Source organism: Piliocolobus tephrosceles, chromosome 21 (assembly GCF_002776525.5).
Source record: "Piliocolobus tephrosceles isolate RC106 chromosome 21, ASM277652v3, whole genome shotgun sequence".
NCBI lineage: Eukaryota > Metazoa > Chordata > Mammalia > Primates > Cercopithecidae > Piliocolobus > Piliocolobus tephrosceles.
The window spans coordinates 41,915,875-41,940,515 of record NC_045454.1 but is presented as its reverse complement, the minus strand read 5'-3'; the positions used below and the strand labels follow the sequence as shown (position 1 = coordinate 41,940,515).

General features: G+C 50.8%; 1 protein-coding gene across 12 annotated transcripts in view; it reads left to right on the top strand.

Annotated features, from left to right (window-relative positions):
- Window positions 1-506: 506 nt before the first annotated feature.
- SMARCA4 (SWI/SNF related, matrix associated, actin dependent regulator of chromatin, subfamily a, member 4) overlaps window positions 507-24,641 on the top strand; it is a 101,980-nt gene continuing 77,845 nt past the window's right edge. For 7 of the 12 annotated variants that reach the window (XM_023194177.2, XM_023194178.2, XM_023194174.2 and 4 more), the window contains exon 1: window positions 578-794. The gene's annotated coding sequence lies outside the window, so the exon portion shown is untranslated. Of the gene's footprint in view, window positions 795-953; window positions 1,355-24,641 lie in introns of those variants that run through there. The other 5 variants (XM_023194169.3, XM_023194170.3, XM_031934850.1 and 2 more) reach the window with 5 other exon arrangements.

Genomic DNA, 24,641 nt, shown 5'->3' with positions numbered 1-24,641 from the left:
AATAAATATTTGCTAAGCTAATTAACGGCACTTGGGAGGTTTTGCAGAGAAGGCGGCCACGGTCGGGCCCCACCTAGCTCCCCCAACAGGCCTTGTCGCCCCAGGTCAGGGATCAAAGCGGTTCCCAAGCGCGCCCTTGGTGCGCGGAAAACCACTGCCCGGTCTTGGCCCAGGCGGCCGGTCCTATGGTCCAGGGTTCCTATTTCCGAGCCTCAGGAACCTCCTTTCCCCACGGATCCCACGGCCACCGGGATCCCATCCCCCAATTGCCCCGCCGCCACCGCCACCGCCACTGCCGTCGCCGCCGCAGTGGCGCCCGCTCTGCGCATGCTCCGGTGCGTCAGGACGCGCGGCGTGCGGAGGGCGAAGTTGCCCGTGCGCAGGCGCGAGGCCTTCGCAGCCCGAGTGGGGCGGTGCACGGGACGCGCGTGCTTCCTCCGTACCACGCCCACCCCTGTCAGCCCAGGAGCGGGCGCGCACGCGCGCGGGGAGCGGAAGGGCGGGCTGGCGCGCGCACGAGGCTGGGCAGGCGGCGGAAGCTGGAGAGGCCGCCGCGGTGCTGAGGGGGAGGGGAACAGGCGAGCGCGCGCGTAGCGGGGGCGCGGGCGGCGCGCGTGTGTGTGAAGGGGGGGCGGTGGCCGAGGCAGTCGGGCGCGCGCGCGAGGCTTCCCCTCGCTTGGCGGCTGCGGCGGCTTCTTTGTTTCGTGAGGAGAAGCGAGACGCCCACTCTGCCCCCGGACCCGCGCGGAGGGGCGGGGGCGGCGCCGGGAAGGCGACGGCGCCGGCGGCTCCCGGTAAGGAACGCGGGTCGCGGGGGTAGCGCTGCGCGGGGCCAGGGAGGGCGGTTTGAATGGAGCCGGGGCGCCGAGGGGGGAGGGGGCCGTCGGCGCGCCCTGTGCGGGACCGGGGTACGGCGGCGCCCGAGGGTCAAGAAGCCCCGCCGGCAGCCGCGCTCGTGGGGGAAGGCCACAGCGTCGCGAGGCCGCGGCAGCGGCGGTCCCCGCGGAGCGGCGGGGTGGGTGGGGGGCCCGGGCCGCGTGGAGGCCGCGCGATCTTCTCTGCGCGCGCTCTCGCCGGGGTCGCCGGACAAAGCTCGCCCCCCTCGCCCGGCACCCCTACTGTCGCCCTCCCAATTGGCAGCGGCTCCAACAATAGGCAGGCGTTGGGGCTTTTCTGGCTGCGTGGTAAGGGGTCCGACCCGAATGTTGCCTTTTTGGCGAAGCTATGATCGGGGCTCAGTAGCCAAACCTCCAGATGTGTCCGGCGTCGGCCGGACACGGGCATTAGCGGCCCCCTTGGGCTAGCCGACCTCAAATTGTCTTAAAAACGCGTCATTCCAGATTTTCAAGGAAAGGTAAAGGACTCTCCCAGTGACTTTCAGTTAGTGACTTCAAAATGTTTGCCCCGAATTGGGGTTGGGGATGGGGTCGGCGGCAAGTAAGGGAGCACGGTGGAAATCCTTTGCTGTGCAAAAGCATTGCTTTTCTTTTGCATCCTTTTTCCTCCCCAGCTGGTTTTTCAGATTAAGGCTTTTATTTTCAACGTGGACCTTTTAGGCGAGTGTTTTGTCCGGATCTTGAAGACACCAGTCTTGATTTTTTTTTTTTTTTTTTTTTTGGTCAGTGTCTCCTTGGGGAAAGTAGAAAGGGAGTAAACGGAAAAGCCACTTCGCAGGAATTTGAAACAAGTTTTCAATTTGGATTGATAGGATGCATTAAGCTTGATTCCTGGTGCTGTCAGTCACTTAGCACACTGTCACTTTAGGGAAGTGCTTAACCTCTCTGAACCTCTTAGTTTTCCTCCTTTGTGAAAGCTCCTTTGTGAAAGGGGGTAATCTACCAAATGCAGTTGGTGAAAGCCTGTAAAATGGTTCCTGGCAAGTGGGAAGCGCTGTTGTTATTGTCTGGTTCAGTCTCCCTCACTGTTCAGCAAATAACTTCTTGAGGCCCTACTAAGTGCTGGATGGTCGGGGGGGTTAGATCCTGGAACCTCTGCAGTCTTGGAGGGGATCGGGTGGTCAACGTGGGAACAAACCCTCTTGGCCTGTCATTTAATGCTCTTAACCTGCTCTGTGAGAGGGACGCAGCGGACAGGCAGGGGATCGGTGGTAGCCAGAGATCACGGGGGCTGCCTGGAAGAGGGGGCCTCAAAATCAGGGAGGATGTGCAGGATTGTATTTTGTTTTTGAGACAGAGTCTTGCCTGTCGCCCACACTGAAGTTCAGTGTCCCGATCTCCGCTCACTGTAACCTCTGCCTCCTGGGTTCAAGCGATTCTCCTGCCTTAGCCTCTTGAGTAGCTGGGACTACAGGTGCCCGCCACCATGCCTGGCTAATTTTTGTATTTTTAGTAGATACGGGGATTTTGGCCGGGCGCGGTGGCTCAAGCCTGTAATCCCAGCACTTTGGGAGGCCGAGACGGGCGGATCACGAGGTCAGGAGATTGAGACCATCCTGGCTAATACGGTGAAACCCCGTCTCTACTAAAAAATACAAAAAACTAGCCGGGCGAGGTGGCGGGCGCCTGTAGTCCCAGCTACTTGGGAGGCTGAGGCAGGAGAATGGCGTAAACCCAGGGGGCGGAGCTTGCAGTGAGCTGAGATCTGGCCACTGCACTCCAGCCTGGGCGACGGAGCGAGAAAAAAAAAAAAAAAAAGGATACGGGGTTTTACCATGTTGGCCAGGCTGATCTCAAACTCCTGACCTCAGGTGATCCACCCACCTCGGCCTTCCAAAGTGCTGGAACTACACATGTGAGCCATCGCGCCAGGATTGTATTTTGACTTTCCCTGGCCACCTAGGACTAGCCATTGTTCCCCTCAGCTATACTCGCGCATCACCTTGGTCCTTTCCAGTGTAGCTGTCACCCCCAGCACCGTGAGAGCTGGGGTTGTGTCTGCCTGGCTGACCCCAGAGTACTCTGGGCCTGACACATAGTAGGTCTTTAGAGAAATTCTGTGGATTGAATGAGGGGGGCGGGGTCCTGTGGAAGATCTCTTGACCATCTGTGTTAAAGGCTTGGTGCAGGGCCGGGTGCAGTGGCTCACACCTGAAATCCCAGCACTTTGGAAGGCTGAGGTGGGGGAATTGCTTGAGCCCAGGAATTTGAGACTAATTTGGGCAACATAGTGAGACCTCATCTCTACAAAAAAATATAAAAATTAGCCGGGTGTGGTGGCATGTACCGGTGGTCCTAGCTACTCAGGAGGCTGAGGTGGGAGGATTGCTTGAGCCAGAGAGTTGGAGGCTGCAGTGAGCCATTCTTGCGCCCCTGCATTCCAGCCTGGGTACTAGAGTAAGAATGTCTCAAAAAAAAAAAAAAAAAAAAGAGAACAAGGAGAAAAAAAGCTTGGTGCGGAACTGGGCATGGGTTGTAAGGGATACAGGTTAGTTATTTGAACAGTTTTTGAACTTTCCAAGCCATTGTTTCCTGAACCTCAGTTGTTCTTCTCTCCCCTACAAAGTGTGGGGTGGTGGTTAGCATGGGGTGGTGGTAAGGAGTCCCCATTCTGGAATCAGACCTCCTGAATTCACACCCAGCTCTTGAAATCCTAGCTTAACCTCAAACGAGGCGCTTAGCAGTAGGGCCCCCCACTTGTGAAACAGGTAGGACGAGGATGCCTGAAACTTCGCAGGCTTTTTGTGAGGGTTGAATGAGGTCACATGGGAAGCCGCTAACACACTGCAGCACCTGATGCATAGTGAACACTCAATTTTTTTTTTGAGATGAAGTCTCGCTCTGTCACCTGGGCTGGAGTGCAATGCCCCTGTAGTCCCAGGCTCCTTAAGAGTCTGGGGCAGGAGGTCCAGGCTGCAGTGAGACATGATTGAGCCACTGCACGCCAGCCTGGGTGAGGAAGCGAGACCCTGTCTAAAAAAAGAAATAAAAATTAATGCAAACCTAGTTAGGAAGGTAATAAATGGTTTTGCATGGGCTACCTAAAATCATTTTGTGTCCAGCCCTTTAGGAGATGTAAATGTTGATGGTGCAGGCTTTTTAGCAGGGGAGGTGATATCATCAGATGTAGGGTGATACAGGGCAATGCAGTGGTCTCCAAACTTTTTGTCAGTGAGGAGATTCCAACATACGTGTATTTATTTACGATTTATTTGCATACCTTTGCTTCTCCTTGGGGACCCTCAAAAGACCAGGAGATAACCTTAGACCAAATCCACGTCTTGGCTGTTTATGGGAAGTGGGAGCATGGGAGGGACTAGGGTTTTGGGCAGATGTCTGGTGCAACTTTCTTTTTTTTTTTTTTTTTTGAGATAGAGTCTTACTTTTGTTGCCCAGGCTGGAGTGCAGTGGCACGATCTCGTCTCACTGCAACCTCTGCCTCCTGGGTTCGAGCAATTCTTCTGACTCAGCCTCCTGAGTAGCTGAGATCACAGGTGTGTGCCACCACACCCGGCTAAGTTTTGTATTTTTAGTAGAGACGGGGTTTCCCCATGTTGGCCAAGCTGGTTTTGAACTCCTGACCTCAACTGATCCACCCACCTTGGCCTCCCGAAGTACTGGGATTACAAGCATGAGCCGCTGCGCCCGGCCTTTGTTTGTTTGTTTTTTGAGACAGAGTCGCTCTGTCGCCCAGGCTGGAGTACAGTGGCGCGATCTCGACTCAATGCAACTGCCGCCTCCCTGTCTCAAGCGATTCTCATGCCTCAGCCTCTGGAGTGGCTGGGACTACAGACGTGTACCACCACGCCCAGCTAATTTTTGTATTTTTAGTAGAGACTGAGTTTCACCATGTTGGCCAGGCTGGTCTCGAGCTCCTGGCCTCCTGTGATCTTCCCACCTCAGCCTCCCAAAGTGCTGGGATTACAGGAGTGAGCCACCGTGTCTGGTCAGTCTGGTGGAACTTTCTATCAGTAAGGAAACTGAGGCCTAGGGTTATTTTCTTTCCTCGAGGGCTGTCAAGTCAACTGCCTGGGTTTGACTCCTGGGTTTGTCTTTTTCCGTCCCTAGGTCATCAAGGCTGCCATGGCACAGAGGGACCCATTCATGGTGCCTATAGACAGAACACAGTGTGAATGGCGCCCCCTGGAGTTGTGCAAGAAATGACCCAGTCACTCTTCCCCATTTATGTGGCGAACAAGCATGCATTTAGCACCTGCCATGTGCCAGGCACTGCTGGGGAGCTGGGCATTCCGTGGGGAATGGGCAGACAAGGGTCCTGTTCTCAGTAGCTCACATCCTACTCTTGATTTGCAAAGCGGGGCAGTACTAGTACCCAGCTTGATTTGCAAAGCGGGGCAGTACTAGTACCCAGGATTGCTACAAGAGCTCAACAACCAGTGACAAATGCGAAGTGCTTAGGATGGTGCCTGGCACGTAGTGCTAAGCAGTTGTTAGCTCTCATCATTTATTGGGATTTCTGCAACAGCCTGGTGGGATAACATAGATAATATGTTTTTTCCTCTCGTAATAAGTTCTATATGTTTCAAAGTGGTAGCAAAGGAATCAGCTCCTCCATTTTGTCCTTAATGGTTGCACATTGTTTAACAGCAGGGATACATTCTGAGGAATGTGTTGTGAGATGATTTTGTGGTTGTGTGAAGATTGTAGAGTGTGCTTACACACATCTGGATGGTGGTGCCTCATCCACATGTAGGCTCTGTGGTATAGCCTGTTGCTCCCAGGCTGTAAACCTGTACAGCATGTCCCTGTACTGATTATTGTAGGCAATTGTGATCTGATGGTATTTGTGTATCTAAATATATCTAAACATAGAAAACATATGGGAAAAATACAGTATTGTGATCTTTAAAAAATTTTTCTAACTAGACAATTCAAAGAGGAAGGTATAATCTTATGGGACTATTTTATATTTGTTCTGTCATTGGCCAGAATGTTACGTGGTGAAGAAAACCATGCTTTGAAATGTCACCATAAGGCATTGGAAAGGGGAGAGTGTCTTTAATGGCATGGGTTTTTTTTTTTTTTTTTTTTGAGATATAGTTTCCCTCTTGTTGCCCGGGCTGGAGTGCAATGGCGCGATCTCGGCTCACTGCACCATCCACTTCCTGGGTTCAAATGATTCTCCTGCCTCAGCCTCCCGAGTAGCTGGGATTACAGGTGCCTGCCACCACATCCGGCTAATTTTTTGTATGTTTAGTAGGGATGGAGTTTCATCATGTTGACCAGGCTGATCTTGAACTTCTGACCTCAGGTGATCCACCTTCCTCTGCCTTCCAAAGTGCGGGAATTACAGACGTGAGCCACTGCGCCTGGCTGGGATTTTAAAAATATCAAATGTTCAGCCGAGTGTGGTGGCTCATGCCTGTAATCCCCACACTTTGGGAGGCCAAACAGGGCAAATCACTTGATCCCAGGAGTCCAAGACCAGCCTGGGCAGCATGGCAAAATCCCATCTCTACCAAAGAGTTAAAAAATTAGCCAGGCGTGGTGTTACACGCCTGTAGTCCCAGCTGTTTGGGAGGTTGATGTGGGAGGATCAAGCCCAGGAGGTGGAGGCTGCAGTAAGCTGTGGTCGCACCACTGCACTCAACCTGGGTTATGGAACAAGACCCTATCTTAAAAAAGCTGGATGGATTGGGCTGGGCGCGGTGGCTAACGCCTATAATCCTAGCACTTTGGGAGCCTGAGGCGGGTGGATTGCCTGAGCTCAGGAGTTTAAGACCAGCCTGGGCAACATGGTGAAACCCTGTCTCTACGAAAATACAAAATAAAGTAGCCGGGCGTGGTGGCATGTGCCTGTAGTCCTAGCTACTTGGGAGAGTGAAGCAGGAGAATTGCTTGGACCCGGGAGGCCGAGGTTGCAGGGAGCGGAGATCATGCCACTGCACTCCAGTCTGGGTGACAGAGCAAGACTCCGTCTCTAGAAGACTCCATCTCTAAAAAAAAAAAAAAAAAGCCAGAGGATGGGAAGGATAACAGCTGCTCTAATACTGGGGAAAGGTATGAGAGGGAACAGGTCAGAATGAAGCCTGAGGCTGAATGGAGGAGCTTCAGATGCTGCCACCCTCATAGGTGTCAACCCTAAGGAGACATAGCAGACTCATTAGTATGCCCAGTGATTTCTTGATTGAAGTTTTCTGTTAACTGCATCCTGAGGAGATTAATTTTTAAGGGTGTAGGATTGACGGGCATGTGAATTGTGGCCTCAACTCTTCTTCACATATGGGAAAGGGCCTGGATGGAAGTGCCAGGTGTAGCTGGGTTTGTTGTTACAGGGCAGAGAGAAGGGGTGCATTGATTTCCCTCCAATTCCCTCAGGAAAGGGGGCTTTCTTTTTTTTTTTTTTCCTTTTTTTTTTGAGACGGAAGCTCGCTCTGTCGCCCAGGCTGGAGTGCAGTGATGCGATCTCGGCTCACTGCAAGCTGCGCCTCCCGGGTTCACACCATTCTCCTGCCTCAGCTTCCTGAGTAGCTGGGACTACAGGCGCCCGCCACCACTCCCGGCTAATTTTTTTTTGTATTTTTAGTAGAAACGGGGTTTCACCGTGTCAGCCAGGATGGTCTCGATCTCCTGACCTCGTGAATCACCCTCCTTGGCCTCCCAAAGTGCTGGGATTACAGGCGTGAGCCACCGCGCTCAGATGGAAGAGGGTTTTCTTTAGAAAACAGGTAAATGTTAGCAGGGTGGAAACCATCCCTGACCCCTTTCAATTTTTTTTTTTGAGACGCAGTTTCGCTCTTGTCACCCAGGCTGGAGTGCAATGGCGTGAACTCGGCTCACCTCAACCTCCGTCTCCCAGGTTCAGGCGATTCTCTTGCCTCAGCCTCCTGAGTAGCTGGGATTACAGGCATGTGCCACCACGCCCGGCTAACTTTGTATTTTTAGTAGAGACAGGGTTTCTCCATGTTGGTCAGGCTAGTCTCGAACTCCCGACCTCAGGTGATCCACCTGCCTTGGCCTCCCAAAGTGTTGGGATTACGGGCATGAGCCACTGCGCCCGACTTCAATTTTTTTTTTAAGCCCCAGACTGGTTTTCAGAGCTTTGCTTTTGGGGACTCTGTTACCTCCCTAAAGGGACATAGCTTCATCTATGTATGTGGACACTTGTCACTGTGAGCCAGCTGTGAGTGTGATAGAGGAGCACGAGCCCCATTTTTAGTGGCAAACAACTTTAAAATGGTTCTTTGAGGTGCGTTTTTTTCCCCCCACTTTTTATTTTTTTTAGAGACGAAGACTCGCTGTGTTGCCCAGGCTGGCCTTTAACTCCTGGACTCAAGTGATCCTCCGGCCTCCACCTCCTGACTAGCTGTGATTACAGGCGTGATCTGCTGTGCTAGCTCTTGGGGGTTTTTTAAGTTTTCTCTTGGCTACTGGCAAGTCATGCCCCAGTGGCTCAGGAAGCAGGTGGCTGATGTGACAGTTGCTGCTCACCTGTTCCAGTGGGGAGACTTGAGGGGGAGGGTCTGCTGTATGCTGCCAGTAAAGGGACATAGTGGATGTCTCATTGTGCCCAGGGAGCTGAAACTGGCCCTGTGATGATCAAATGTGATTCTGGCACAGCCTGGACTGGCTGGGCACCCAAAGGCCTTGCCCTCCTCCTGGAGACATCTCCTGAGTGCTCCAGCCTGTGGGAGTGGCTCTTGGCTTGCCTTTCCTCTTGGCTCTGCCCTTCCTCGATCTTCAAGGTTCTCATCCTATTCCTTTTGATCCTCAGCCTGAATCAATTACTCAGTCCCTGGAGTCAGCGAGACTTGAGGTGGGATTCTATTCTGCATGACTTAACCTCTTTGAACTCAGAATTCCGTTTTCCCCCCAGAATCTCCCTGACCTCCACCCCCCACCTCAGGAACCAGGGGCTGAACCCTGGCCCTGCTTGGCTTTGCCACGCCTTGCTCTAGGACTTGGTCAGCTTCGAGGAAGGGGGGTCTTCTTATGTTTATTTAAAAATTTATGTTTCGGCCGGGCGCGGTGGCTCAAGCCTGTAATCCCAGCACTTTGGGAGGCCGAGACGGGCGGATCACGAGGTCAGGAGATCGAGACCATCCTGGCTAACTGGTGAAACCCCGTCTCTACTAAAAAATACAAAAAACTAGCCGGGCGAGGTGACGGGCGCCTATAGTCCCAGCTACTCGGGAGGCTGAGGCAGGAGAATGGCATAAACCTGGGAGGCGGAGCTTGCAGTGAGCTGAGATCCGGCCACTGCACTCCAGCCTGGGCGACAGAGCGAGACTCGGTCTCAAAAAAAAAAAAAAAAAAAAAATTATGTTTTAGGTTTGACTTTCTTAGAAGTGGAGGTCTTGCTGTTATCTCCCAGGCTGGTCTTGAGCCCCTTGGCTCAAAGGATCTGCCTACTTCAGCCTCCCAAAGTGCTGGGATTATGGGCGTGAGCCACCACACCTGGCCCCTTTTTATATTTCTTTCTTCTCTTTTGAGGCGGAGTTTGGCTCTTCTTACCCAGGCTGGAGTGCAATGGCATGGTCTTGGCTTACCACAACCTCCGCCTCCTGGCTTCAAGTGATTCTCCTGCCTCAGCCTCCCGAGTAGCTTGGATTACAGACATGGGCCACCATGCCCAGCTAATTTTGTATTTTTAGTAGAGACGGGATTTCTCTATGTTGGTCAGGCTGGTCTCAAACTCCCAACCTCAGGTGATCCTCCTGCCTCAGCCTCCCAAAGTGCTGGGATTACAGGCGTGATCCACTGTGCCTGGCCCCCTCTACATTTCAAACAGCACGTCCCAGCCGAGACCCTGGTGTTCACCCTTGCCTATTCTCTTGCCCTCACCTGCACATCCATTCCATCAGCATGTCCAGAGAAATTAAAGTCATTATCAGACCGTGCCACTCCCGTGCCTGGAACATTCTAGCAGCTCCCCACTGCACTGGATGCTCTTGGAGCCCCTTTACTGTGGCCCTCAAGGCCTATGACTTCTCCCCTACACCCCACTTGCAGCCGCACCCACTTACCCTCTGAGGTATGATATGGAATACATTTGGTCTTTGTGCCACATGTCATAGGAGTGATAGGGGTGTCTTTTAAAATTCGTAATGAGCCCCTTTTGATCACAGCTGAGTTTATGCTTATGAGGTGATTTAGGGTGGGGCTCCTAGATAGCCCAGGATGGGGCTGGTCACCAGAAAGACCAAGTGGTTAGAGGGTGGCATGTGCAGAGGGAGCGTTGAAACTCTGCATCTCTTCCATCTGGTTGACTGCGAGTCGTATGCGTTATAATAAACCATTAATGGGAAGTAAAGTGCCCGCCTTAGTTCCGGGCGCTGCTTTAGCAAATCAATCAAATTGAGGAGGGGGCTGTGGGAATTCCCAGTTTATAAGTGGCTGGGCAGGAGCACTGGACCCTGGGATGTGCAAATGGCATTTATAGTGGGAGCAGTCTTGTGGGGCAGCTCTTCTTTTTCTTTTAGAGTCAGAGTGTCACTCTCTCACCCAGGCTGGAGTGCAGTGGTGCAGTCATAGCTCACTGCAGCGTCCAGCTCCTGGGCTCATGTCATGCTCCTCAGTAGCTGGGACTACAGGTGCGCACCACTGCCAGGCTTAGCTAATTTTTACATTTTTTTTTGTCAAGACAGAGTGTTATGCTTCCCAGGCTGGTTTCAGACTCTGGGCCTCAAGCAGTCCTCCCTAAGCGCTGTTGTTAGGTGAGCCCACTGCATCTGGCCAATAAAGTCCTTAACTTGTGGGAGATAGGGTCTGAATTGAGTTAAATTATAGGACACCCAGCTGGTGTTTGGAGACTTGGAGAATTACTTGGAAAAGACCCAGGCGTCTGGTCACGGAAGTGTTCTCTGTTGTGAGAGTATTTTCTCTGAGTTGGTTTTCTCTGAGTTGGTGTCAAAAGTGCTGTGTGAGAGTGTGGAGAAACGGAGTGTGGGCCGGGTGCCGTGGCTCACGCCTGTAATCCCAGCACTTTGGGAGGCTGAGGCGGGTGGATCACCTGAGGTCAGGAGTTTGAGACCAGCCTGACCTACATGGAGAAACCCAGTCTACTAAAAATACAAAATTAGCCGGGCGTGTTGGCTCGTGCCTGTAATCCCAGATACTTGAAGGCTGAGGCAGGAGAATCGCTTGAACCCGGGAGGTAGAGGTTGCAGTGAGCCGAGATCGCACCATTGCACTCTAGCCTGGGCAAGAAGAGTGAAACTTCATCTCCAAAAAAAAAAGAAAGAAATAAAGAAATGGAGTGTTTTCCCACCCTCCCTGCTCTAGCCACACTGGCTGACTTGCTGTGCTTTGGAATATGCCAAGCCCAGTCCCACCCCAGGGCCTTTGCACTTGCTGCTCCTCTGTAGTAAATAACCACATGATGCCCATGTCACTACAGATCTCTGCTCAGACATCGTCACTAAGATGTCCCAGGCCACCATAGACGGAGTACCTGTCATCTGTTAACCCTGCGAACCCTCGATTAGATTTATAGGACTTCCACCGTCTATGTGGCATTGTGTCTTTTTTTTTTTTTCTCTTTGAGACAAGGTCTTGCTCTGTCACCCAGCAGGGAGTGCAGTGGTGCAGTCATAGCTTATGGCAGTCTGGACCTTCCCACCTCAGTCTCCTGGGTAGCTGGGATTACTGCTGCATGCCAGCTAATTTTTGTATTTTTAGTAGAAATGAGGTTTCACCACGTTGGCCAGGCTGGCCTCAAATTCCTGGCCTCAAGTGATCTACCTGTCTCAACCTCCCAAAGTGCTGGGATTACAGGCGTGAGCAACCGTGCCTACTCTGAATACTTTTTTTATTTTCATTTTTTGGGGGAGGGGAGATGGAGTTTTGTTCTTGTCACCCAGGCTGGAGTGCACTGGTGCGATCTTGGCTCACTGCAACCTCCGCTTCCTGGGTTGAAGCGATTTCAATTTTCCCACCTCAGCCTCTGGAGTGGGATTACAGGTGTGCACCACCACGCTCGGCTAATTTTTGTTGTTGTTGTTGTTGTTGAGACGGAGTCTCGCTCTGTCGCCCAGGCCGGAGTGCAGTGGCACAATCTCAGCTCACTGCGACCTCCGCCTCCTAGGTTCAAGCGATTCTACTGCCCCAGCCCCCACACCAAGTAGCTGGGATTATGGGCGCCCATCACTGTGCCAGCTAATTTTTGTATTTTTACTAGAAATGAGGTTTCACTATGTTGGCCAGGCTGGTCTCAAACTCCAGACCTCAAGTTATCCATTTGCCTCGGCCTCCCAAAGTGTTGGAATTACAGGCACTTGCCACCGTGCCTGGTCCTAATTTTTTTATTATTAGTAGAGACGAGGTTTCACCATGTTGGCCAGGCTGGTCTCAAACTCCTGACCTCAGGTGATCCACCTGCCTCGGCCTCCCCAAGTACTGGGATTACAGGCATGAGCCACCGCACCTGGCCCTGAATACTTTTTTTAATAACGCTTCCACTTCCTATGTGACATTGTTTCGTGCTTGGCTGTTTCTGTCACTCTGCTGTCCACTCGGCCAGGTAGGAACTATGTTGTTCCCTGCCAGATGCCCGGTGTTTGGAACCAATTTGGTGCATTCAGTGCTGTTAGTATTTGCGGGTAGTCATCAGTAAGTCCTCTGCTGTGGTGGTAGAGAGGGCCTGTCACCAGTGACACTGGGCAGGTATGGATTCTGCATCTCCCTGCCCACTCTTGGCCTTTACGTGCCCCTGTTGTGGGGACTCCTCTTGCCCTCTCCACACAGTGTCACTCATCGTGCTCAGTGTTGCATATATAGCTGATAACAGCAGACCCAGTGGTGGCGCAGGACATCCATCCAGTGGGCCTGGGCCAGCCTAAAAGAAAGAATAGGGACTGGGCAGGTGGTTCATGCCTGTAATCCCAGCCCTTTGGGAGGCCAAGGTGGACGGACCACCAGCTCAGGAGTTTGAGACTAGCCTGGCCAACATAGTGAAACCTCGTCTCTACAAAAAATACGAAAATTAGCTGGGCATGGCGGCATGCGCCTGTAGTCCCAGCTACTCAGGAGGCTGAGGCAAGAGAATTGCTTGAACTCGGGAGGCAGAGGTTGCAGTGAGCTGAGATTGTGCCACACTGCACTCCAGCCTGGGTGACAGAGCCAGACTCTATCTAAACAAACAAACAAAAAAGAATGGGGTTATTGGTGTTCCATAGGGAGCGTGGTCAGGATGGATTTGTAACACTTGATGCAGTTACTGTACGTGTGTATTTCTGCTGGGTCACATTGTCCCATGGAGGCATGGTCAGAAGAGCTTGAAAAATATCCATCTAATTGGTAGATAGGATAGCATTTGCAGGCTTGCAGTGTAGACACCACACGTCCCTGTGGGGTTAGAGGGCACTCCCCTAAGGCAGAGAACTGTCCTGGATGCTTTTAGGTCCTCTGTGTAGGTGCTCTTAAGTGGTTTTCTTTTTTTTCTTTATTTTTTTTTGGAGATGGATTCTTGCTCTGTAGCCAAGGCTGGAGTGCGGTGGCGCAATCTTGGCTCACTGCAAGCTCCGCCTATCGGGTTCACACCATTCTCCTGCCTAAGCCTCCCGAGTAGTTGGGACTACATGCCCCCGCCACCACGCCCGGCTAATTTTTTGTAATTTTTTTTTTTTTTTCTGAGACGGAGTCTTGCTCTGTCACACAGGCTGGAGTGCAGTGGCGTGATCTCGGCTCACTGCAAGCTCCGCCTCCCGGGTTCACACCATACTCCTGCCTTAGCCTCCCGAGTAGCTGGGACTACAGGCGCCTGCCACCACTCCGGCTGATTTTTTGTATTTTTAGTACTTACGGGGTTTCACTGTGTTAACCAGGATGGTCTCGATCTCCTGACCTCGTGATCCGCCCGCCTCGGCCTCCCAAAGTGCTGGGATTATAGGTGTGAGCCACAGCACCAGGCCAGTGGTTTTCAAGTGAATGAAAATAAAAAGGGGGAGATTTCAGCCAATAAAATGATACGTAATTTTCAGTGCTAAGAATAATACTTGGTAACAATTTGGCTCTTGTACCTTGTAGGTAGAACTGAGAAGATATTGTAATTTATCACCATTATATGATTTAGTTTCTGAGATGTATTCCCTTTTAAATGTAGGGCAGGGCTTGGCTACTTAATTATATTGCAAGGAAAATGCCACAGAGCAGTCAGCATTGGAGAAGTGCGGTGGCCTCACGAGGAACCCATTTCCACTCATTCTCTAAGACCACAGGCACCCCACCACATAGGTAATTTTAGCGTTCACAGATGAGTGTCCCGCACCATCAGGTCACATGGGGGAGATTTTCTTATAGACCACCGAGGGGAACATTTTATTTTGTAGTTCACGCATAGTAAACGGGCTGGCTCTGCCGAAGCCATCCTGCCCATTGCTGTTGTTCCGCCTAAGCTCCTGCCATAACGTGACTCCCGTGTTCGTCTGCTGCTGAAATGTGTCCATGAACAAATTTCCCCAAACCCCAGAAAACAAAATAGCAGATATCCTGGGGCCAAACGTAAATATAATGCTGGTTTCTCAGGCAAGGTGAAAACAACCACCATAATTCCAACAAACAGATTTCCGAGGGATCCGATTGCCTGTTAGCAACCTGCCGTGCCTGGGGCTGGTCACCGCAGTGCTTTAGACAAAAGCTAGGGGTGGCGTGAAAGAAGAGACCAGACCTCTTCCTCAAGCAATCTGGTTCCACATTTGAACATCAACAGATGTTTCTATTTTAGATGATAATTTTGATGAAGTTGAAAGTAATGAGAACATGGTAGTCCTCACATCCTTTGATCTTTCTGTTTTATTTCCACAAAGACACTTCCTGGGCATCTCCTGTGGGTATTTATTTCGTGGGTATTTTTCTGATTTAGGTTTTTTTTTTTTCTTGGAAGTTTTTCTTTAAAAATCTGAATATAAAAAGTAGTAGATGGCTATTGTAAAAAATAAATAAAAAGCGCCAGACATCTGTGATATGGAAAGTGTAAGTTCCTCATCACATGCCATCAGAGAGAGCTACTGACTGTGCTGACAGCAGCTTGTTCATGTTTTCTTTTGGGTAATCTCTATGCATGGATTAACACGCATATGTGTGTGTGTGTGTGTGTGTGTATATATATATATACACACTTTTTTTTTTTGAGACTGAGTTTTGTTCTGTTGCCCACGCTGGAGAGCTGTGGTGCGCTCTTGGCTCACTGCAACCTCCGCTTGCTGGGTTCAAGTGATTCTCCTGCTTCCGCCTCCCAAGTAGTTGTGATTACAGGCACCCACCACCACGCCCAGCTAATTTTTGTGTTTTTGTAGAGATGGGGTTTCACCATGTTTGCCAGGCTGGTCTCGAACTCCTGAATCCAGGTGACCCGCTCGCCTTAGCTTCCCACAGTGCTGGGATTACAGCCGTGAGCCATTACGCCTGGCCATATGCATATATAGTTATTCTTTCTTTCATTCTTTTTTTTTGAGACAGGGTCTCACTCTGTCACTCAGGTTGGAGTGCAGTGGCATGATCTCGGCTCACTGCAATCTCCGTCTCCTGGTTCAAGTGATTCTCATGCCTCAGTCTCCCAAGTACCTGGGACTACAGGCGCATGCCATTATGCCTGGCTAACTGTTGTATTTTTACTAGAGACGGGGTTCTGTGTTCGCCAGGCTGGTCCCCAACTCTTGGCTTCAGGTGATCTGCCTGCCTCAGCCTCCCAAAGTGCTGGAATTATAGGCATTAGGTGCCTGCCTCAGCCTCCCAAAGTGCTGGAATTATAGGCATTAGCCACCACACCCAGCCTCACTTTTTTTTTTTTTTTTTTTTTTGAGACTGAGTCTTTCTCTGTTGCCAGGCTGGAGTGCAGTGGCATGATCTCAGCTCACTGCCCCCTCTAACTCCTGGATTCAAGCGATCCTCTTGCCTCAGCCTCCCAAATAGCTGGGACTACAGACCAGCATCACTACGCCCAGCTGATTTTTGTATTTTAGTAGAGGTAGGGTTTCACTGCGTTGGCCAGGATGGTCTCAAACTCCTGACCTTGTGATCTGCCCACCTCGGCCTCCCAAAGTGCTGGGATTACAGTTGTGAGCCACCATGTCCGGCCTGTGAATTCTTTTGTAATGGTGCCAGGACTTCTGCAGCATGGGTTGTGTGGGGGTTCTGATTGCTGGGCAATTGGAGCTTCTCCAGAGAAACTGAGGCAGGATAGCCACACCACTTCCAGACCTTTTGGCCCAGGGAAGCTGAGAGCTTATTTTTATCTCCTGTCCTCCTGGACGTTTGACTGAGTGTTTTAGATTTTTAGCTTTTAGATTTTCGTGCCTGAGTAGTTTCACTTCCGGTCATTCCTTCTGGCCGCTGGCCTGGATTCCCAGGCTCTGTTTTCCCCTTGTGGAGGCCCCTGCAGCGCCCGATCCAAGGGCCGCACACATCTGGATTTGGCTCCCACACACATGTACTAACTATTCTCGCCCTTTCGGCCCCTGAATCCCCTTGTCCTTTGCTTTTTCCGCCTGAGGAGGTGTGGCCTCCTGGTCTGCGATGAATTTCAGTGCTGCGTGAATTTCCCCTGCTAGTGACTTACCATTGAGGGCTCCATTGCAGGAGTCTAAGTGGCATCGTGTAAGACACCTTAGGGACAACCTTTGGGGACCCCAGGACTTTGCTGAAGATGCCAAATCCTTAGTTTCCTGTATAGAAGGGCAGGGATGATTGGTGATGGGGGAAGAAGGGGTAGAGAGAGGGGTGTTCCTTGTCCTCAGACTTCTTTCCTGGCCGTGCTCGTTTGGCCTTCCCATGTAGACATCTCTCTGGAGCAAGGTGCACCTGGCCCCACTCTCCATCCGGCTTCTACAGGGCTGGGCTCACGCTGGTCCTTCAGGGAAGGTTAGCTGGCCAGGAGGAGTTTGAGGACTGAGAACAACACCATGCTTATGGCTGTGGGAGCAAGGAGGGATGAGAGATGTTTGTGCATCAGGCACTGTGGCTTGGGCTCGGTGCGGTGGCTCATGCCTGTAATCCCAGCAGTCTGGGAGGTTGAGGTAGGTGGATCATTTGAGCCCAGGTGTTTGAGACCAGCCTGGGCAACATGGTGAGACCTCATTTCTACAAAGAAATACAAAAATTAGCTGGGCATAGTGGCACGAGCCTGTAGTCCCAGCTACTTGGGAGGTTGAGGTGGGAGGATCACTTGAGCCCAGGAGTTCGAGGCTGTGAGCTGGGATGGCGCCACTGCACTCCAGCCTGGGAGACAGAGCGAGACCTTGTCTCCAAAAAAAGGGGGGGTTCGGGTGTGGTGGCTCACATCTGTAACCCTAGCACTTTGGGAGGCCAAGGCAGGCAGATTACCTGAGCCCAGGAGTTCGACACCAGCCTGGACCACACGGCAAAACCCCGTCTCTACTAAAATACAAAAAAATTAGCCGGGTTTGGCAGCCTGCGCCTGTAATCCCAGCTACTTGGGAGGCTGAGGCAGGAGAATCGCTTGAACTCCGGAGGTGGAGGTTGCAGTGGGCCGAGATTGCGCCACTGCACTAAGCCTGGGTGACAGAGCAAGACTCTGTCTCCAAAATAAGCAAACAACCAAACAACAACAAAAGAATTGTTGGCAGCTGCCCAAATCTGTTCTCATTGATTGCCAGGGTGGGCGTGTCATGGCTGACAGCAGATCCTGGATTGCACCTAGGGGTTTGCTGCTCTCCAGCCAGCCACTTCTGCCTGATGTCCCCAAAAGGGGAAGCCAGTCTGTTGTTCCTGAGCACCACTTGGCAGGAGTGTTACTCGCGGTTTGTGCTGACGGGAGGCTGAGTTTCGGACTGGAGCTCTCAGGAGTGTCACTCATCTCATGGCTCAGGTTTTTTGTTTTTGTTTTTGGTTTTGGTTTTTTGAGACAAAATCTTGCTCTGTTGCCAAGGCTGGAGTGCAGTGGTGTGATCTTGGCTCACTGCAGCCTTCGTCTCTCGGGTTCAATCAGTTCTCCTGCCCCAGCCTCCTGAGTAGCTGGCATTACAGGCATGCACCACCATACCTGGCTACTTTTTGTTTTTTTAAGTAGATACAGGGTTTTACCGTGTTGGCCAGGCTAGTGTCAAAACTTCTCGCCTCAAGTGACCTGCCCGCCTCGGCCTCCCAAAGTGCTGGGATTACAGGCGTGGGCAACCGTCCCCGGCCCATGGCTCAGTTTTCTCATTTCTGTTCAGGGAAGGGAGCCTCTGCTTCACATTTTGATAGGAGCGTCCGAGGACCTCATCCATGTGATGCTCCTAGTGCGATACGTTTCACGTGCTAAGCAGCTGCTCAGTAAACCTGGGGAGAGATGGGCACCTTGATTTCACCAGCTGAGTAGCCGGCACTTCCTGCCATGTGTGATCGTTTGATGTTCCAACCTGTAGAGGAGGAGGTAGAGCCACAGGGAGGTTACCCGTGAGGCAGGTGGCACTGTGGCTTCACAGTCTATGTTCAGAGTGTGGGATGCATGGCAGTGAGTTCCACTGTGGCCTTGACCTTGTGACCTGAACTCTTCACTGCCCTGCTGTGCAGCCTCCGAGCCTCAGGGACTCATCTGTCAGCAGGACCACTGTAGTCCCTGTACTAGTGTGGCGGGGAGGGCCCAGTGGGTGAGTCTCAGTTGTTACTGTCAGGTAGGCTGAGGCCCCTACCTCCTGGCTACATCTTCCTTCCTTGTCATTTCTTTGTGACTGAGACATCCTCAGCAGTTGTAAATCTCTGGGAGGGGAAGGCAAGCCACAGTGCCCTCTGGATTTGCATCTGTCATCATGACCTTGAGATAGACAAGAGTTTCTTAAATAGGACTGCAGAAATGTTAAACCTCAAAGACCAAACTTGATGAACTGGCCTTCGTTAGAATTAAGAGCTTCTTTCTTTCTTTCTTTTTTTTTTTGATAATAGAGGTTTACTCTTGTTGCCCAGGCTGGAGTGCAATGGCACAGTCTCGGCTCACTGCAACTTCCACCTACCAGATTCAAGCAGTTCTTCTGCCTCAGCCTACCAAGTAGCTGGGATTACAGGCATGCGCCACCACTCCTGGGTAATTTTTGTATTTTTGGTAGAGACAGGGTTTTACCATTTTGGTCAGGCTGGTCTCGAACTCCTGACCTCATGATCTACCCACCTCGGCCTCCCAAAGTGCTGGGATTACAGGTGTGAGCCACCACACCCAGCTGATACTTTTTACTTTTTAGAAGTGGATACCGGCCACATACATGGTGGGTCATGCCTGTAATCCCAGCACTTCTGGAGGCTGAGGCAGGCAGATCACTTGAGATCAGGAGTTCAAGACCAGCCTGGCCAACGTGGCAAAACCCTGTCTCTACTAAAAATACAAAAAAAAAAAAAAAGCCAGTTATAGTGGTGCACGCCTGTAATCCCAGCTACTCAGGAAGCTGAGGCAGATAATTGCTTGAACCTAGGAGGTGGAGGTTGCAGTGAGCCGAGATCACGCCACTGCACTCCAGCTTGGGTGATGGAGCGAGACTCTGTCTTTAAATAAATAGATAGATATCTCAATAGCCAGTAAGCATACGGAAGGGTGCTCAGTGCTATTAGTTGTGAGGGACATGCAAATGAAGACCATAAGAAGATGCAATTGGACATTGATGAGACTGTTAAGAGTTGTAAAGACTGACAGCAAGTTTTGGGGTTGATGAAGAGCAACTGGGATGCTGTCCCTGTTTGGGAGTTGGGACCATGTGTGTAGATGATACGACTATTTTGGAAAACTAGCAAAGCTAAGTTTATGCCTCCCTTATAACCACCAGTTTCGTTCTTGTACACCCAGGAAGAACCAATGTCTGTGTCCACCAAATGACTGTCATTGCAGCTTGATTTGTGCTGACCAGAACCTGGTGGAGTACAATGTCTATGAAAATGACAGTGCTCAGATAAAAAGAACGGGTGACTCTCCCAGCCATGGTGACCCTGTGTGATTGTCTTTTTTGAGACAGGTTCTTTCTGTGTTGCCCACGATCATGGCTCACTGCAGCCATGACCTCCTGGGCTCAAGCAGTTCTCCCTACTCAGCCTCCCAAGTACCAGCTAATTAAAAAAAAAAGCAAACTTGTAGAGATGGGGTCTTGCTTTGTTGCCTAGGCTGGTCTTGAAATCCTGGACTCAAGTAATCCTTCTGCCTCGGCCTCCCAAAGTGCTGGGATTATAGGTATGACCCACTGCTCCCAACGTTATATTATTTTTATAGTTTATAAATTATGTATTATAAGTATATACTATATATTATATAATATATATATTATAGGTGTGACCCACCACACTTGTTGTTTCATTGGAAGTTCAGTAACAAGTGAAAGGAAGCTACAGTGATAGTCAAAATAGTGGTTTCCCTGGGAGAGTGGTATTGACTAGGAGGGACCCAAGAATGCCTTCTGGAATGTTAGGAGGGATATCTGACGCAGCGTTCTTGAAGCTGTTCACCTATGAGTCTGCGATCAGGGCACGTACAAGTCAGTGAGAGTAAGCAGAATCACATGCTGCTCCCTTCAATACTGAGCTGAGGACATGGAATCGCTCCATGGCTCTCTATTTGGTGCTGCAGGTCGGCCAGTGCTTGTTCAGGTGCAGGCACCAGCAGGCATCATCGCATGCTTTGGCATTGGGTGATACTGCTGGGGATGGCTTTGCATCATGCCCAGGCTGTTTCGATCCCCTTTTCTGTCACTCCGCACGTGTCTGAGCTTTCAATCCAGAAATGAATTTGTGGATGCTGGTGGCACGCGCGTTCCTGCTTCACTGCAGTCTGACTCTAGAGGCAGCATTTTCAGGAGCAGAGGCCATTCTAACAAGCCTCTGTGAAACCCCGTGTTTCTAAACAGCAGACTTGCCATATTCGGGCACAAAATGGTTTTTTGAGGCAGCACCTTCGGTGTTCTCTGTGTGTCTGTTGACGAAGTTAGCGCTGCTGTGAGTCGGAGCTGTTCCTGGAGGACTGTGATGGCATCGCATGGTTTGATGGAAGGGAGAGGGAAGAAGTTCTAATGCTGAGTGTAAAGTATGCTTAGGAGGTCTGGGAGTGGTGGCCTACATCTGTAGTCCTAGCTACTCGGGAGGCTGAGGCACGAGAATCGCTTGAACCCTGGGGATGGAGGTTGCAGTGAGCAGAGATCACATCACTGCACTCCAGCCTGGGCAACAGAGTGAGACTCTGTCTCAGAAAAAAAATGTACGGTGAGGAGAGCCATAATTTCAGTCACTTCCCAGTGTACACTCATTGGCTTGTCCACCGTTAGAGAGGGAAAAGATGGTTTGCCCTTAATGACCTGGATCTTTTTTTCTTTTTCCTGTGAGACAGCATCTCGCCCTTTTGCCCAGGCTAGAGTGCAGTGTGCAGTCATGGTTCACTGCAGTCTCAAGCTCCTGGACTCAGATAACCCCTCCCACCTCAGCCTCCCAAGTAGCTGGAACTACGGGCATGTGTCACCAAGCACGGCTAATTTTTGTATTTTTTATAGAGATGAGGTTTTGCCATGTTGCCCAGGCTGATCTCGAATTTCTGGGTTCAGGCCATCCCCCTGCCTTGGCCTCCCAACGTGCTGGGATCACAGGCTTGCTTGATTGTATTTTGCTGTCAGTTTCAGTTTATTTGACTTACAATACAGACCTTCAAGCGAGGAAGAAGCTATAGGTCCCTGAATATCACAGGATTTGTGAAGTATGTGGCAGTCCTGTTGTCCCTTTTCCTACCTCATTGTAACACTCTTTGGGCCTGAGAAGCCTGTGGGGACAAAAGGCCCACAGGGGAGCACCAAGGAGCCAGTGCCTCCCTGCTGCCCTGGCCGTGCCCACATTCTGGGCTTCCCACCTATATATAGAGGTAGCTGCGGGCGCATCCTCCCTGCAGACATACCCGCGGACCAGAGGCTTCAGGCTCCAAAATCAGCATCTTAGTAACATAAACACAAGGTTCAGACTGTTGTCACGTGGCAGAGGTGAGGGCGGCATCTCATAATCAGACAGTCCTGTTTCTGTAGCAGAATGTGTGAATATCCACATAGAGAATCAGGTCAGATTTTGCCTCCAGATGAATTTCCTCGCAGTAACACATTTAGGTGTTTTTATGTCAGGGTTCATCTTTTCAGGATTTGCTGGAGTGCCAGTCACTGGTTCCTCCCGCGCTGAGTTTCCTGGTCCTCTCTCCTGCTGTTAGCCGTGAAAGTGGAATGAGGTCGTTTTGAGCCTTTCATCTCTTGTCTAAGAATATGTCCCTATGGCTGGGTGCAGTGTCTGACACCCGTAATTCCAGCACTTTGGGAAGTCCAGGCTGGAGGATCCCTTAAGCCAGGATCAACAAGAGTTTGAGACCAGCCTGGGTAACATAGAGAGACCCCTGTCTCTACAAAAAATTAAGAAAAATAAGCCAGGCATGGAGATGCACTCCTATGGTCCCAGCTACTCTGGAGGCTGAGGCAGGAGGATGGCTTGAGCCCCTGAGGTCAAGGCTGCAGTGGGCTATGATGGCTCCCCTGCACTCCAGCTTGGGTGATAGCGTGAGACTCCGTATATAAAACAAAACAAAAACCCCTCCCTTTCAAATTGAACTTTTTCCCCGAGATTACCTAATACAATGTAATTTTTGGCCAGGAACGGTGGCTCACACCTGTAATCCCAGCACTTTGGGATGCCAAGGCAGGTCGATCACCTGAAGGTCAGACATTCGAGACCAGCCTGGCCAATATGGTGAAACCCTGTCTCTACTAAAAATAAAAAAATTGGCCAGGTGCGGTGGCTCACGCCTGTAATCCCAGTACTTTGGGAGGTTGAGGTGGGTAGATCACGAGATCAGGAGTTCAAGACCAGCCTGAATAACATGGTGAAAGCCCGTCTCTATTAAAAATAGGAAAATTAGCCAAGCATGGTGGTGCGCACCTGTAATCCCAGCTACTCAGGAGGCTGAGGCAGGAGAATCGCTTGAACCTGGGAGGCAGAGGTTGCAGTGAGCCAAGATCACGCCGTTGCACTCCAGCCTGGGGAACAAGAGTGAAACTTCGTCTCAAAAACATAAATAAATAAAACAAAAAATAGAACTTTTTCTTTTCTTTTCTTTTCTTTTTGAGACAGAGTCTTGCTCTCTTACCCGGTCTGGAGTGCAGTGGCGCGATCTCAGCTCACTGCAAGCTCCGCCTCCTGGGTTCACGCCATTCTTCTGGTTCAGCCTCCGGAGTAGCTGGGACTGCAGGTACCCACCACCACGCCCGGCTAATTTTTTTTTTTTGTATTTTTAGTAGAGATAGGGTTTCACTGTGTTAGCCAGGATGATCTCGATCTCCTGACCTTGTGATCTGCCCGCCTCGGCCTCCCAAAGTGCTGGGATTACAGGCGTGAGCCACCGCGCCCGGCCAAAAAATAGAACTTTTTAAATCAAGAGAATTAAAAATGTTCCTACATGTCTTACAGAATTTATCCTTAGAACCAGAAGTATGCTGGAGAGTTCAGGGGCAAAGAGATTCATTCCAAAAGGCAACTGAAACAAAAGACAGATTTGCGACATGCTTAACCAGAGAGGGGCTATCAAAAAACCCAGGATGTCAGAGCGAGGAAATGCAGTGTAGCTGTTAGAATTTGTGTTTTAAAGACTATTAAATGATAAGAATCGCCACAGGTAAGGTTATATGAAGGAAAGCCTAGAATGTATTGAGAAATTCCACTGAGTGTGTGTGCGTCTTCAGCCAGCGAGGTGGAGAAACCTCTTTACAGACACAAGTATCTTTCCTCTCCCACCTGTCCCTGGGTGGTTGGAAAACATCTCCTGATACATTTTAGCATCTAAAGGAAAAGGTGACGTTTCTAAGTGTCAGGGACCAAAAAGTGCCATTATTTGTGTAATCCTTTAAATTATCCTTTTAAAATTAAGTTCATGGCTGGGCGCGGTGGCTCAAGCCTGTAATCCCAGCACTTTGGGAGGCTGAAACGGGCGGATCACGAGGTCAGGAGATCGAGACCATCCTGGCTAACACGGTGAAACCCTGTCTCTACTAAAAAAATACAAAAAACTAGCCAGGCGAGGTGGCAGGCGCCTGTAGTCCCAGCTACTCGGGAGGCTGAGGCAGGAGAATGGTGTAAACCCGGGAGGCGGAGCTTGCAGTGAGGTGAGATCCGGCCACTGCACTCCAGCCTGGGCTACAGAGCGACACTCCGTCTCAAAAAAAAAAAATTAAATTAAGTTCATTTATTTTAAGGGAAACTTGGTCTTACTACTTTCAGCGGAAAACCAGCAGAATTTGCCATAAATATTTGTTTGGCTGAATTGATGGAATTTCAGTCAGAGGCTGTTTTTTTTTTTCTGAGACAGAGTCTTGCTCTGTTGCCCAGAGCGCTCTGTTGCCCAGTCTCGCTCTGTTGCCCAGTGCAGGGGTGTGATCCGGGCTCACTGCGACCTCCGCCTCCCAAGTTCAAGTGATTCTGCCTCAGCCTCCTGAGTAGCTGGGACCACAGGCGTGTGCCACCATGTCCGGCTGATTTTCGAATTTTTAGTAGAGATGGCGTTTGCCTTGTTGGCCAGACTGGTCTCGAACTCCTGACCTCAAATTATCTGCCCGCCTTGGCCTCCCAAAGTGCTGGGATTACAGGTGTGAGCCACTGCACCCGGGCAGTCAGAGGCTATTTGAGCCATAGTCCTGCTCTTTCTGTTAGGAAGATAAGCAAGTGGAGAGCAGTGTGAAGGGTAGATCAGCACCCCGGTGAGACATTCTCTGCCATGATCAGGAATATGGCAGGAGTCCCTGAAGGCCCCTGTGGGGCAGTGCTTGTCTGTGAGCGAGGCCCACCCCTTCCTGGATAGACTGA